The sequence below is a fragment of the Pristiophorus japonicus genome, unplaced genomic scaffold (assembly GCF_044704955.1).
Source record: "Pristiophorus japonicus isolate sPriJap1 unplaced genomic scaffold, sPriJap1.hap1 HAP1_SCAFFOLD_73, whole genome shotgun sequence".
Taxonomy (NCBI): domain Eukaryota; kingdom Metazoa; phylum Chordata; class Chondrichthyes; family Pristiophoridae; genus Pristiophorus; species Pristiophorus japonicus.
The window spans coordinates 817,975-832,349 of NW_027254645.1; positions in this window are offsets into that span (position 1 = coordinate 817,975).

A 14,375-nucleotide genomic window follows, 5' to 3' on the forward strand; every position below is an offset into this window, starting at 1 on the left:
TCCGTCCAGCCCACAAGAAATATATTATGTTATTGTGTTTAAAGAAACTGGTGGAAATTGATTCTATTGATACATATATCGAACTGGAACTTCGGTCTCAAGTGCTCCTCCTATAAAGAATCGGCACACACACAATCAATGGTTTTACAACTGAGTCATAAACACTTACAATTTTAAACCATTCTCATACAGCGTGTAAATGAGATAGGGAAAAAATTTCATCACATGTAAAGAGAAAATGAATGATTGAAGATACCACTGTTCCTCAGTCATTATATTCTTATTTATTTCATTCTGAAGAAGGTTATCGGCTAATTAACGGTGATGAAAAGAATTCTTACTTTTGCACGTTGGCTGCATGTCGTCAATTTTAAAGGTTTTGAATTTAAAAATGGTGTTACAAAAGTTATTGCCGAGACCTGGAATCAAAGCTGTTTTTCGGTGGCACACGGAGCGGTTTTACCCAATCATTTAAAGATGATTTCAAAGAACCACGTGGCGTTAAGTTCACATCACTGTTAACATTTGTTTTGGTGTGAAACAAGTGGATTGAAAAGGCCAATAATGTTAAACACAGAGTAAAGCTACCACTACACAGTCACATCAAAGCCTCCCAGTGCAGGTACAGTACGCGTTAGACACAGCGTAAAGCTTCCTCTACATTGTCCCATCATACTCTCCCAGGAAAGGCACAGCACGGGGTTAGATACAGAGTACAGCTCCCTCTACACTGTATAATCAGACACTCCCAGGTTAGGTACAGGGGATTAGATACAGTGTAAAACTCCCTCTATACTGTCCCATCAAACACTCCCAGGGCAGGTACAGGGGTTAGATACAGAGTAAAGCTCCCTCTACACTGCCCCATCAAACACTCCCAGTGCAGGAACAGGGGTTAGATAGAGAGTAAAGCTCCCACTACACTGCCCCATCAAACATTCGCAGGGCCGGTACACCTTTAATCAGCTAACGTTAAATTAGGGAATAGTCGGTCTCTGTAATCAATCCCCCAGTGTTAACATAAAATGGCGACCATTAACAAATGTAAAATGGATGACTGAAGATCGGTGTGTGCATTGTCACTGTGGTTCTGGGAGAGTTTCAAAGAGACAGAGGGAGAGAGAAGGAGAGAAAATCAGAGAGAGACAGAGAATGAGAGACCCAGAGACAGGGAGAGAGAGACAGAGAGTGAGAGACAGAGAATGAGAGACAGAGAGTGAGAGATAGAGAGTGAGAGATAGAGAGTGAGAGATAGAGAGTCAGGGAGAGAGAGACAGGGAGCGAGAGACAGGGAGAGAGAGACAGGGAGTGAGACAGGGAGAGAGAGACCTGGACAGAGAAAGTCAGAGAGAGACAGAGAGACAGAGAGAGATAGAGAGTGAGAGATAGAGTGTGAGAGATAGAGAGTGAGAGATAGAGAGTGAGAGATAGAGAGTGAGAGATAGAGAGTCAGGGAGAGAGAGACAGGGATCGAGAGACAGGGAGAGAGAGACAGTGAATGAGACAGGGAGAGAGAGACCTGGACAGAGAAAGTCAGAGAGAGACAGAGAGAGAGAGAGAGCGAGACAGAGAGAGACAGAGGGAGACAGCGTGAGGCAGAGGGAGACAGAGGGAGACAAAGGGAGACAGAGGGAGAGAGGGAGAGACAGACAGTGAGAGACAGAGAAAGAGACATAGAGAGAGAGAGACTGAGAGAGAGAGACAGAGCGAGACAGAGAGAGAGACACACAGAGCCAGAGAGACAGAAAGACTGAGAGAGATACAGAGGGACAGAGAGAGAGAGAGAGATAGACAGGGAGAATGAGACAGAGATAGACAGAGCGAGTGAACGAGACAAGGAGAGAGAGAGGGACAGAGATACAAAGAGGGAGAGAGACAGGGAGACTGAAAGAGAGAGCGAGAGAGAGAGAGCAACAGACAGAGAGAGAGACGGACAGAGAGAAAGCGAGAGGGACAGAGAGAGTTGGGCATTTAATCTCCCTCCACACTGTCCCATCAAACCTCCGCGGGCAGGTAAAGCACGGAGTTAGATACAGAGTCCCTCTCTCTCTCGCTCTCTCTTTCAGTCTTCCTGTCTCTCTGTTAATCTCTCTCTCTGTCTGTTCCTCTCTCACTCTCGCTCTCTGCACTATCCCGTCAAACACTGCCAGGGCAGGTACAGGCGGTTAGATACAGAGTAAAGTTAGCTCTGCACTGTCCTATCAATCACTCCCAGGGCAGGTATAGCTTTAAGCAGCTAAATTTGAATTAGGGAGTAGTCGGTCTCTGTAATCAATCTCCAGTGCGAACATAAAATGACGACCATGAACAAATGTAAAATGGTGACTGAAGATCGGTGTGTGCATTGTCACTGTGGTTCTGGGAGAGCTGCAGAGAGACAGCGAGAGAGAAAGAGAGAGGGAAAGATATACAGCGAGACTGGAAAAGACAGAGTAACAGAGTGGGAGAGAGACAGAGAGAGAGAGAGAAATTGATCGGGAGAGAGAGCGAAATGGAAAGATAAAGACATGGAGAGATAGAGAGAGTGAGAGAGAGACAGAGCAAGAGGGAGAGAGAGACAGATAGACAGAGAGAGAGGGAAAGATATATATAGAGAGAAACAGAGATGGGAAGCGAGAGAGAGAGAGGGAGAGGGAGAGATAGAGGGAGGGGGGAAAGACAGATAATCACAGGAGGGGCAGAGAGAGAGAGAGACAGAGAGAGAGAGCGCGAGGCAGAGCAAGACAGAGAGATAGAGAGACAGAGAGAGCGGCAGAGTGAGAGAGACAGGGAGACAGAGGGGAAGAAAGAGAAAGACAGAGAGACGGAGATATAGAGAGAGAGAGAGACAGAAAGAGAGAGAGAGCGGGAGAGAGAGTGAGCGAGCGAGAGGTAGAAACAGATAGAAAGAGATAGAGAGAGACAGAGATATATCGAGAGGTAAAGAGATACAGACAGAGAGAGAGACCGGGAGAGACAGAGAGCGAGAGAGGGAGAAAGATAGAGATAGACACAGAGAGAGATATAGAGACAGAGATATATAGAGAGGCACACAGGCACAGAGAGAGAGAGAGACATAGAGAGAGCGACAGAGAGAGAGAGAGAGAGTGACAGAGAGAGAGAAAGACAGAAAGACAGAGAGAGAGAGAGATGGAGAGAGAGAAAGAGATACAGAGAGATAGAGAGAGAGAGAAAGAGATGGAGACAGAGAGCGAGAGGAAGACAGAGTCAGTGACAGAGAGAGATAGAGACAGAGAGAGAGAGAGACATACAGTCAGAGAGCGCGGGAGAGAGAGATAGCGAGAGAGAGAGAGGGAGAGACAGAGTGAGAGAGAAAGAGACAGAGAGCGACACAGCGAGACAGAAATAGAGACAGAGTGACAGGGATAGGCAAACAGAGATAGGCAGACAGAGGGAGATAGAGAGAGAGAGAGACAGGGAGAGAGAGACAGAGTGAGACACAAAGATAAATACAGAGCGAGAGAGAGAGACAGAGAGAGACCGAGTGACAGAGGCAGAGAGACAGGGATAGAGAGAAACAGAAACAGAGAGAGAGAGAGAGACCGAGAGAGAGACAGAGAGACAGAGAGAGAGAGAGAGAGAGAGAGAGAGAGAGACAGAGAGTGAGAGAGACAGGGAGACTGAACGAGAGAGGGAGAGAGAGGGACAGAGATACACAGATGGAGAGAGACATATAGACTGGAAGAGAGAGCGAGAGAGAGCAACAGATAGAGAGAGAGACTGACAGAGAGAAAGCGAGAGGGACAGAGAGAGTTGGGCATTTAATCTCCCTCCACACTGTCTCATCACACCTCCCCTGGCAGGTAAAGCACGGGGTTAGATACAGAGTCCCTCTCTCTCGCTCTATCTTTCAGTCTCCCTTTCTCTCTGTCAGTCTCTCTCTCTGTCTGTTCCTCTCTCACTCTCGCTCTCGACACTAGCCCATCATACACTCCCAGGGCAGGTACAGGATATTAGATACAGAGTAAAGCTCCATCTACACTGTCACATTAAATACTCCCTGGGCAGTTACAGCACGGGGTTAGATACAGAATAAAGCTCTCTCAACACTGTCCCATCATACACTCCCAGGGCAGGTACAGGGGGTTAGACACAGAGTAAAGCTCGCTCTACACTGTCCCATCAAACCCCCCCCAGGGTAGCTATAGGGGGTTAGATACAAAGTAAAGCTCCCTCTACACTGTCCCATCAAACACACTCAGAGTAGGTGCAGGGGGTTGGATATAGAGTAAAGCTCCGTCGACACTGTGCCATCAAACACTCCCAGGGCAGGTACACCTTTAAGAAACTAACGTTAAATTAGAGAGTCGTCGGTCTCTGTAAACAATCTCCCAGTGTTAACACAAAATGACGACCAATAACAAATGTAAAATGGATGATTGAAGATCGGTGTGTGCATTGTCAGTGTGGTGTTGGGAGAGCTTCAGAGAGACAGAGAGACAGAGAGGGAGAGATGTACAGGGAGACTGAAAGAGAGAGAGAGAGAGAGAGAGGGATAGATGGAGATACAGAGTGAGAGAGAGAGAGAGATTGATAAAGAGAGTGAGGGAAAGGCAAAGATAAAGACATGGAGAGATACAGAGAGAGAGAGAGAGAGACAGAGCAAGAGGGAGAGAGAGACAGATAGATCGAGAGTGAGGAAAGATAGAGAGAGAGAGAAACAGAAACGGAGAGCGAGAGAGGGAGAGGGAGATAGAGAAGGGTGGGGAAGACAGAGAGATACAGAGAGAGAGAGGCTGAGCGAGAGTGAGAGAGAGAGAGAGAGAGCGAAGGAAAGATGGAGAGAGAAATAGAGACGGAAAGAGAGAGAGGGAAAGATAAAGGCAGTGAGAAAGAGAGAGACAGCGACAGAGAGAGAGAGAGACAGAGAGAGAGAGACAGAGACAGAGCGAGACAGAGCGAGAGAGAGAGAGAGAGAGACAGAGTGAGACAGAGTGTGACAGAGGGTAAAACAGAGAAAGACAGAGATAAATAGACACAGATAGAGGGAAAGAAACAGAGAGAGAGAGAGATCGAGAGAGACAGGGAGAAAAAGAGAGAGAGCGAGAGAGAGACAGAGAGGGAAAGATAGAGAGAGAGAAACAGAGACGGAGAGGGAGAGAAACAGAGACGGAGAGAGAGTGGGGGAGAAAGACAGAGAGAGACAAAATGAGAGACAGAGAGAGAGACAGAGAGAGAGAGTGGGGCGACAGAGACAGAGAGAGAGAGAGATAGAGTGAGAGGGAGAGAGGGCGAATGAGAGAGAGACAGAGAGAGAGACAGAGCGAGAGAGACAGACAGAGAGAGAGACAGAGAGAGCTAGTTTGGGGATTGATACAGGGCTATGGGGAGAGAGTGGGGCAGTTGGATTAGTTTGGGGATTGATACAGGGCTATGGGGAGCGAGCGGGGCAGTGGGATTAGTTTGGGGATTGATACAGGACTATGGGGAGAGCGCGGGGAAGTGGGATTAGTTTGGGGATTGATACAGGACGATGGGGAGAGAGCTGGGCAGTGGGATTAGTTTGGGGATTGATACAGGGCTATGGGGAGAGAGCGGGGCAGTGGGATTAGTTTGTGGATTGATACAGGACTATGGGGAGAGTGCGGGGAAGTGGGATTAGTTTGGGTGAAATTGAGCACCCATTTTACATAAGATGCGTGGTGACCATTTTACACCAGAACACGTGTCTGGGTGATCTGTGAACAAACCTGGTTTGCCTGTCTGGGCTCGGGGCTTTGTGTATTGTTCCTAGTCTCTGGGTCCTTCGTGTATTGGAAGAGTTTGAAGTCCGTCACACCTTGTTTAACCATTTCATTCTTTCAGGGCATTGATGGTAAACAGCTTAAATCCTGTGTATCTGTGACGGGGCAACACAATCGAATTTACACCTTATTCAAACCAACAAAACTTGCTTCTCCATTTCCTGCCGTGCGAATATATCCTCCCATCAAACTCTCCCAGGGCATGTACAGCATGGGGTTAGATACAGATTAACGCTCCCTCTACACGGTCCCATCAAACACTCCCAGGGCAGGAACAGCACGGATTAGATACAGAATAAACCTCCCTCTAAACTGTCCCATAAAACACTCCCAGGGCAGGTATAGCACGAGGTTAGAATAAGAGTAAAGCTCCCTCTACTCTGTCCCATCAAACAATCCCAGGGCAGGGACAGGGGGTTAGATATAGAATAAAGCTCCCTCTACATTTACACTGTTCCAGCAAACACTCCCAGAGCAGGTACAGGGGGTGAGATACAGAGTAAAGCTCCCTCTAGACTGTCCCATCAAACAATCCCAGGGCAAGTACAGCACGGGGTTAGATACAGAAGAAATCTTCCTCTACACTGTCCCATCAAATACGCCGAGGACAGTTACAGGGGGTCAGATACAGAGTAAAGCTCCCTCTACACTGTCCCATCAAACACTCCCAGGGTAGGTACAGGGGGTTAGGTACAGTGTAAAGCTCCCTATACACTTACACTGTTCCATCAAACAATCCCAGGGCAGGTACAGGGGGTTAAATACAGAGTACAGCTCCCTCTACACTGTCCCATCAAACAATCCCAGGGCAGGTACAAGGATTAGATACAGAGTAAAGCTCCCTCTACACTGCCCCATCAAACACTCCCAGCGCAGGTACAGGGGTTCGAGACAGAGTAAAGCTCCCTCTACACTGTCCCATCAAACACTCGCAGGGCAGGTACAGGGGGTTAGATACAGAGTAAAAGTCCCTCTACACTGTCCCATCAAACACTCCAAGCGCAGGTACAGGGGGTTAGATAGAGAGTAAAGCTCCCTCTACACTGTCCCATCCAACACTCCCAGGGCAGGTACAACTTTCAGCAGCTAACGTTAAATTAGAGAGTAGTTGGTATCTGTAATCAATCTCCCAGTGTTAACATAAAATGGCGACCATTAACAAATGTACAATGGATGACTGAAGATCGGTGTGTGCATTGTCGCTGTGGTTCTGGGAGAGCTTCATAGAGACAGAAGGAGAGAGAAGGAGAGAAAAACATAGAGAGACAGAGAGTGAGAGACCCAGAGACAGGGAGAGAGAGACAGAGAGGGAGAGAGAGAGTTTGACAGAGAGAGAGAGAGAGAGTGAGAGATAGAGAGTGAGAGATAGAGAGTGAGAGATAGAGAGTGAGAGATAAAGAGTCAGGGAGAGAGAGACAGAGAGAGAGAGACAGGGGGAGAGAGACAGGGAGAGAGACAGGGAGAGAGAAACTTGGAAAGAGTGAGTCAAAGAGAGAGAGAGATACAGAGGGACAGAGAGAGAGAGAGACAGGGAGAATGAGACAGAGATAAACAGAGCGAGTGAACGAGACAAGGAGAGAGAGAGGGACAGTGAGAGTTTGTGTGACAGAGAGCGAGAGTGGCAGAGAGTGTCAGAGAGAGGGAGAGACAGTCAAAGAGAGAGAGGGATAGAGAGAGATAGGGAGAAAGAGAATGATAGAGAGATACAGAGAGAGAGAGAGAAACAGAGAGAGAGACCGAGTTAGTGAGAGAGAGATACAGAGAGAGAGAGAGAGGGGCACAGAGGAGGGACAGAGAGAGAGATAGAAATGAAAAGAGAGAGGAGAGAAAGACAGAGAGACAGAGAGAGAAACTCAGAGATACAGAGAGTGAGAAAGGCAGAGAGAGAGAGAAAGAGAGAGGGAGACAGGCAGACAGACAGAGAGATGGTGAGAGAGAGAGAGACAGAGAGAGAGACAGAGAGCGAGACACAGAGAGAGAGAGATAGAAAGAGAGAATGAGAGGGCGGGAGAGATATAGAGAATGAGAGACAGAGAGAGAAAGACAGAGAGATAGAGAGACAGAAATACAGAGAGAGAGAGAGAAAAACACAGAAATAAAGACAGAGAGAGAGAAACACAGCGTGACAGAGATAGTCAGAGAGACAGAGATTGATAGAGAGAGGGAAAGAGAGATATAAAGACAGGGAGAGATACAGAGAGCGATTGACAGAGCAAGGGGGAGAGGGAGACAGAGAGAGAGGGAAAGATATAACGAGAGAGAAAAAGAGACGGAGAGAGAGAGCAATAGGGAGAAAGACAGAGAACGACAGAGAAAGACAGAAAGACAAAGAGAGAGTGACATCGGGAGGGAGCGAGAGGCAGACACAGTGAGAGAGAGAGAGGGAGAGCTAGAAACAGATCGAGAGAGATGGAGATATATCGAGAGGGAAAGAGATCCAGACAAAGAGAGCCATATAACGAGAGAGCGAGAGAGACAGAGACAAGAGACAGAGAGAGAGAGAGGGTGAAAGAGAGAGAGAGTGACAGAGATAATCAGACAGACAAAGCGAGAGAGAGATAGAGAGAGATAGAGAGAGCCAGAGAGTGAGAGAGCGAGACAGAGAGAGAGAGTGAGAGAGAGAGAGAGAAAGAGAGAGAGAGAGAGAGAGAGAGAGAAAAAGTGAAAGAGAGAGATCGGCAGACAGAGAGAGATAATGAGAGATAATCAGACAGACAAAGCGAGAGACAGAAAGAGAGAGAGCGAGGGACAGAGACAGAGAGACAGAGAGAGACAGAGAGAGAGACACAGAGAGAGACAGAGACAGAGAAAGCGAGAGTGAGAGAGCGAGAGACCGAGAGAGAGACAGAGAGACAGAGAGAGAGAGGGGGAGAGAGACAGAAAGATAGACATAGACAGAGAGAGAGAGAGAGCGAAAGAAACAGATGGATAAAAGTAGAGGTATAGAGAGAGGGAAAGAGATACAGAGGTGGAGAGAGAGGGAGACAGATAGAGAGAGAGAGAAAAACAGTGACAGAGAGAGTGACAGAGAGAGAGCGAGATAGAGGGGAAGACAGAGAAAGACAGAGAGATAGAGAGAAAGACAGAGGGAGAGAGAGGAAGAGAGAAAGACAGAGCGAGCGAGAGAGACAGGAGAGAGAGAGACAACTAGAAACAGATAGTAACATAGAGATATATAGAGAGGGAAAGAGATACAGAGAGAAAGAGACCAAGAGAGACAGAGAGAGAATTAGTTTGGGATTGATATAGGACTATGGGGAGAGAGCGGGGCAGTGGGATTAGTTTGGCGATTGATTCAGGGCTATGGGGAGAGTACGGGGCAGTGGGATTAGTTTGGGATTGATACAGGGCGATGGAGAGAGAGCGGGAAAATGGGATCAGTGTGGGGATTGATACAGGACTATGGGGAGAGAGCGGGGCAGTGGGATTAGTTTGGGATTGATACAGGGCTATGGGGAGAGAGCGGTGCAGTGGGATTAGTTTGGGATTGAAACAGGGCTATGGGGAGAGAGCGGGGCAGTGGGATTAGTTTGGGAATGATACAGGGCGATGGGGAGAGAGCGGGACAGTGAAATTAGTTTGGGCAGTGATACAGGGCTACGGGGAGAGATCGGGCAGTGGGATTAATTTTGGGATTGATACAGGGCTATGGGGAGAGAGCGGGGCAGTGGGATTGACAGCAAAGAATGACAAAAAATGCAATAAACAAAGGAAATATAGATTACGAAGGTAAACTTGCGCAAAACATACAAACAGATAGTAAAAGCTTTTAGAGATATACAAAACGGAAAAGACTGACTAAAGTAAATGTTGGTCCCTTGGAAGATAAAAAGGGGGATTTAGTGATGGTAAATGTGGAAATGGCTGAGACCTTAAACAATTATTTTGCTTCCATCTTCACACTGGAAGACACAAAAACTATGCAAAAATTTTCAGACCACAGGAATGTGGGAAGGGAGGACCTTGAGACAATCACTATCACTAGAGGGGTAGTGCTTGACAGGCTAATGGGGACTGAAGGTAGACAACTCCCCTGGTCCTGATGAAATGCATCCCAGGGTATTAAAAGAGATGTCGGAAGTTATAGCAGATGCATTCTTTATAAACTGTCAACATTCTCTGGACTCTGGGGAGGTAGCAGCGGATTGGAAAGCAGCTCATGTAAAAAAGGGGGTAGGGAAAAGGCAGGTACTATAGGCCGGTTAGTTTAACATCTGTAGTGGGGAAAATGCTTGAAACTATCATTAAGGAAGAAATAGCGGGACATCTAGATAGGAATAGTGCAATCAAGCAAACGCAGCATGGATTCATGAAAGGGAAATCATTTTTAACTAACTTATTGGAATTTTATGAGGATATAACGAGCATGGTGGATCGAGGTGTACCGATGGATGTGGTGTATTTAGATTTCCAAAAGGCTTTCGATAAGGTGCCACACAAAAGGTTACTGCAGAAGATAAAGGTATGCGGAGTCAGAGGAAATGTATTAGCATGGATAGAGAATTGGTTGGCGAACAGAAAGCAGAGAGTCGGGATAAATAGGTCCTTTTCCGGTTGGAAATCAGTGGTTAGTGGTGTGCCACAGGGCTCAGTGCTGGGACGACAACTGTTTACAATTTACATAGATGACCTAGAAGAGGGGACAAAATGTAGTGTAACAACATTTGCCATGGACACTAAGATTAGTGGGAGAGCGGGTTGTGTAGAGGACTCAGAGAGGCTGCAAGGAGATTTGGATAGGTTAAGCGAATGGACTGAGGTTTGGCAGATGGAATACAATGTCGCAAAATGTGAGGTCATCCACCTTGGGAAAAAAAACACAGTAAAATGGAATATTATTTGAATGGGGAGAAATTACAACATGCTGCGGTGCAGAGGGACCTGGGGATCCTTGTGCATGAAACTCTTTTGTGCATGAATCCCAAATGTTAGTGTGCAGGTGCAGCAGGTAATCAGGAAGGCGAATGGAATGTTGGCCTTCATTGCGAGAGGCATGGAGTACAAAAGCAGGGAGGTCCTGCTGCAACTGTATAGGGTATTGGTGAGGCCGCACCTGGAGTACTGCGTGCAGTTTTGGTCACCTTACTTAAGGATGGATTTACTGGCTTTGGAGGGGGTACAGGGACGATTCACTAGGCTGAGTCCGGAGATAAGGAGGTTACCTTATGATGATAGATTGAGTAGACTGGGTCTTTACTCGTTGGAGTTCAGAAGGATGAGGGGTGATCTTATAGAAACATTTAAAATAATGAAAGGGATAGACAAGTTAGAGACAGAGAGGTTATTTCCACTGGCCGGGGAGACTAGAACTAGGGGGCAAAGCCTGAAAATACGGGGGAGTCAATTTTAAACCGAGTTGAGAAGGAATTTCTTCTCCCAGAGGGTTGTGAATCTGTGTAATTCTCTGCCCAAGGAAGCAGTTGAGGCTAGCTCATTGAATGTATTCAAGTCACAGATAGATAGATTTTTAACCAATAAGGGAATTAAGGGTGACGGGGAGAGGGCGGGTAAGTGGAGCTGAATCCACGACCAGATCAGCCATGATCTTGTTGAATGGCGGAGCAGGCTCGAGGGGCTAGAAAGCCTACTACTGTTCCTAATTCTTATGTTCTTATGTTCTTATAAATTAATGACCCTGGCTGAGTTTTCCCGTCCTACTGGTTGCACACGGGAGAGTGACAGCTCCTTGCACCAATCACCGTGCCGCTTCCCCACAGAGACCCGCCCAGAGGACTGCAGCAGGAAGCGCGCGGGGTGGGGAGGGCGGTAACGTGGCTCCTGAATTGAACCTGCGGCAGTTGAACTGTCGCGCTCAGCACGGAAGTGGTCGGGACATGGCCCCGCCCACCGTGTATGAGATCAGGGCACCGCCCACACAGCCCCTGAGCCCAGCAGCGGGAATGCTGCAATGTGAGAGATAAAGAGAGAAGGTGCTAGGAACAGTCAGCCTGAGAGCTCAGGCAGTGTGTGTGGGGGGAGAGAGAGAGAATGGAGCTGAGGGAATATCATTGTCTTTGGCCTGACATTCAGGGGCACGGGGCTTTACCTGCTGCTGGGGGCAGTGCAGCTGAAAGATTGAGTGACAATATACAGCACTGTTTCCTGACACAACATGTGAATGCAATAACTGGGGAAAACCAGAGATTGGATCTGGTGTTTAGCAGTGAGCCTGACCTCGGATTGAGAATGCATACTGAACATGGATATTAAATGAATACAGACATTAATGTCGAGAAGTTGAGAACGTGGGAATTATATATGGACAGTATAAGCTAACAAAGAATTCATGGAGAATAGCCATGAAAATCTCAGACTCGAGACTGCAAAATGTTACAACACTAACACAGCTTGAACAAAATCCCACAGCTTGCAAAAAACCTCAAAGTCTTATGTTATTAACCTGAAATATTAACAGAAGGTCTTTGTTTAAAATCAGACCATATTAAGGTCGGCTTATGAGTGGACAAAGGGAAAGAGGGATCAAAGGGGAGAGGCTGAACTAGAATGTCACTCTAATTGTATCTTGTTATCTTTTACCGAAAATGTATAACCGTCGTCCATTTACAATGTATCGTCACTTTGTCCGTAGGAAGTGGGTTCGATCTATCAGAGTTGCATTCCTTCTGTCTGATAAGGTCCCCGATCGGGATTTGCTTTTTAAATAAAAGCTTGCTTTGTTTAAAGTACAATCAGTATTCGACTCAGTGATTTCACTGAAACAGATTGAAGGAAAAGAATCCAGAAATCAACATTTGGTGTCAGAAGTGCGATCTCAACGGACGACTGCCGAAAACTTGCGAATTAAGAGCCAGACTAGCGTTGGACGAGACGAGGGGAAAGTGGCCACTGGAGTAAGTATACTTACAATACTACTCCAGTTTTCCCCGGTTTGAAAAGTCTGAGGAAAGTTTAGCCACTCGCTGGTTCTCAGGTAGTGTCCGAACGAGATCCAGGACAATCTGGTGAATACCTTTCAAACTTAGAACAGGGATATAGATAGGAAAATTGCGCGATGACGCAAACCAAGCGGCGACTTGGAAAGATAGGTTAGAATAGGTAAGTCTGCCTGGGTTCGAGGCCCAGAGCCTGCTTGGGTTCGAGGCCCAGTGTCTGTGTGGGTTCGAGGCCCAAGTAAAACCGCGCGGCAACACGGAGAGAGAGACAGAATCGCGCGAACCACATAGGGAAATGCAGAGGTTAGGGAATTACGTAAAATTAAGCCGCGGGACGACGTGGTACTGTGTAAATTTTAAATTGTACTCACGCCACATACGGTGTCGATCTTGTATATCACTTGTTCCACCTCGGCTCTGGGTAAGATAACTGAAACCACCACGGGGCGACGTGGAGACAATCAGGACGGATTAGGACCCTGATCCAACGTGCGGCGACACAGGATGGGTAATTTAGATAAAACTACGAATTCCCTGAAAGGTCATGGATCCAAAAATTAATAGGAAAGAAGAGAGACTCTTGTGAACGTCTATTTTAAATGAGAAATGCTTGTGAGATTTTTACTGTGGAAAAGAAAGCCAGGGAGTTGTGGTTTGTTTTAGCTCCACCCACTTTTTCAAACAGAATGAAACTTTTTTTTAACCCTTCGTAGTGTTGTCCTGTATGTGGGAAGTTTAAGAGTGTGAACCTTATTGAATTCCGTATATTCGGATGATAAGTTACGGAGCCAAGAAACGCACAATGGATAGGTTTGTTGAGTAAAAAAAAAGAAACACTTGGTCCCAGTGGTTAAAAAAGGATTTGACATGCTCACTTACTTGTCGAAAGAAAACATGCAATGATTTATTACATTACAAAGCTTGAATCGGGATTTTGAAATATTCAGAGAAGGCACAGCAAAACAACTGAGATGGATTCAAATGATTCAAAAAAAGTATTGTATTAAATCTGCAGATTAGAAGAAATAGTATAACATGACCTTGAGGCTGGAACAATTGAGATAACGAAAAGCAGTCCACAGCCTACGTGCCAGACTTCCCTCTAGTTATGGAAAAGACGAAAAACAAGACGTAACGTACAAATTAGGTGCTGAAAAAAAAAATGTTCTGAGATTTTAAATTATGAGGAAAGTTCCACTGCAGTCTGGAAAAAAATGCATCACTCCTGTCGAGTTGGCAGAAAACTTCCATTAAATTAGGGTTTTCATTGACAGAAGGAGGACATATTAAAAACCGTAGACATCTTGAAGAAAAAGTGCGCACACGAGAAACGTACTCAGAGTTCCACTGGGACCTCTGAGAAAGGTATCAATAGACTACGTATTTAAAATGGTTGGCTTTGCATTGACCGAGGCTGATGAAGAAATTAAATTTCAGTAAACAAATAGGTATTAAAAATGTGTGGTCTCGTTCTAAATCAATTAAAAAAATATCTTTGGCAAGTACTTGAATAAGAAGTTAAAAAATATTGCAGTTTAATCAAATGCTGCCTTTCCTGATGAAAATATTTTTTTTTCAGATGGTTACGTGAAGTCACGTAATGAAATCAGGTCTTCTTACAAGCCTGTAAATGAGTTAACCCTTTCCATTGACAGCCGTTTCATACTAAACATTAATAATTTGGATTTCTTAATCGAAAAAAGACTCACCGAACAGAAGAATGGTGCGATAGTCAGAA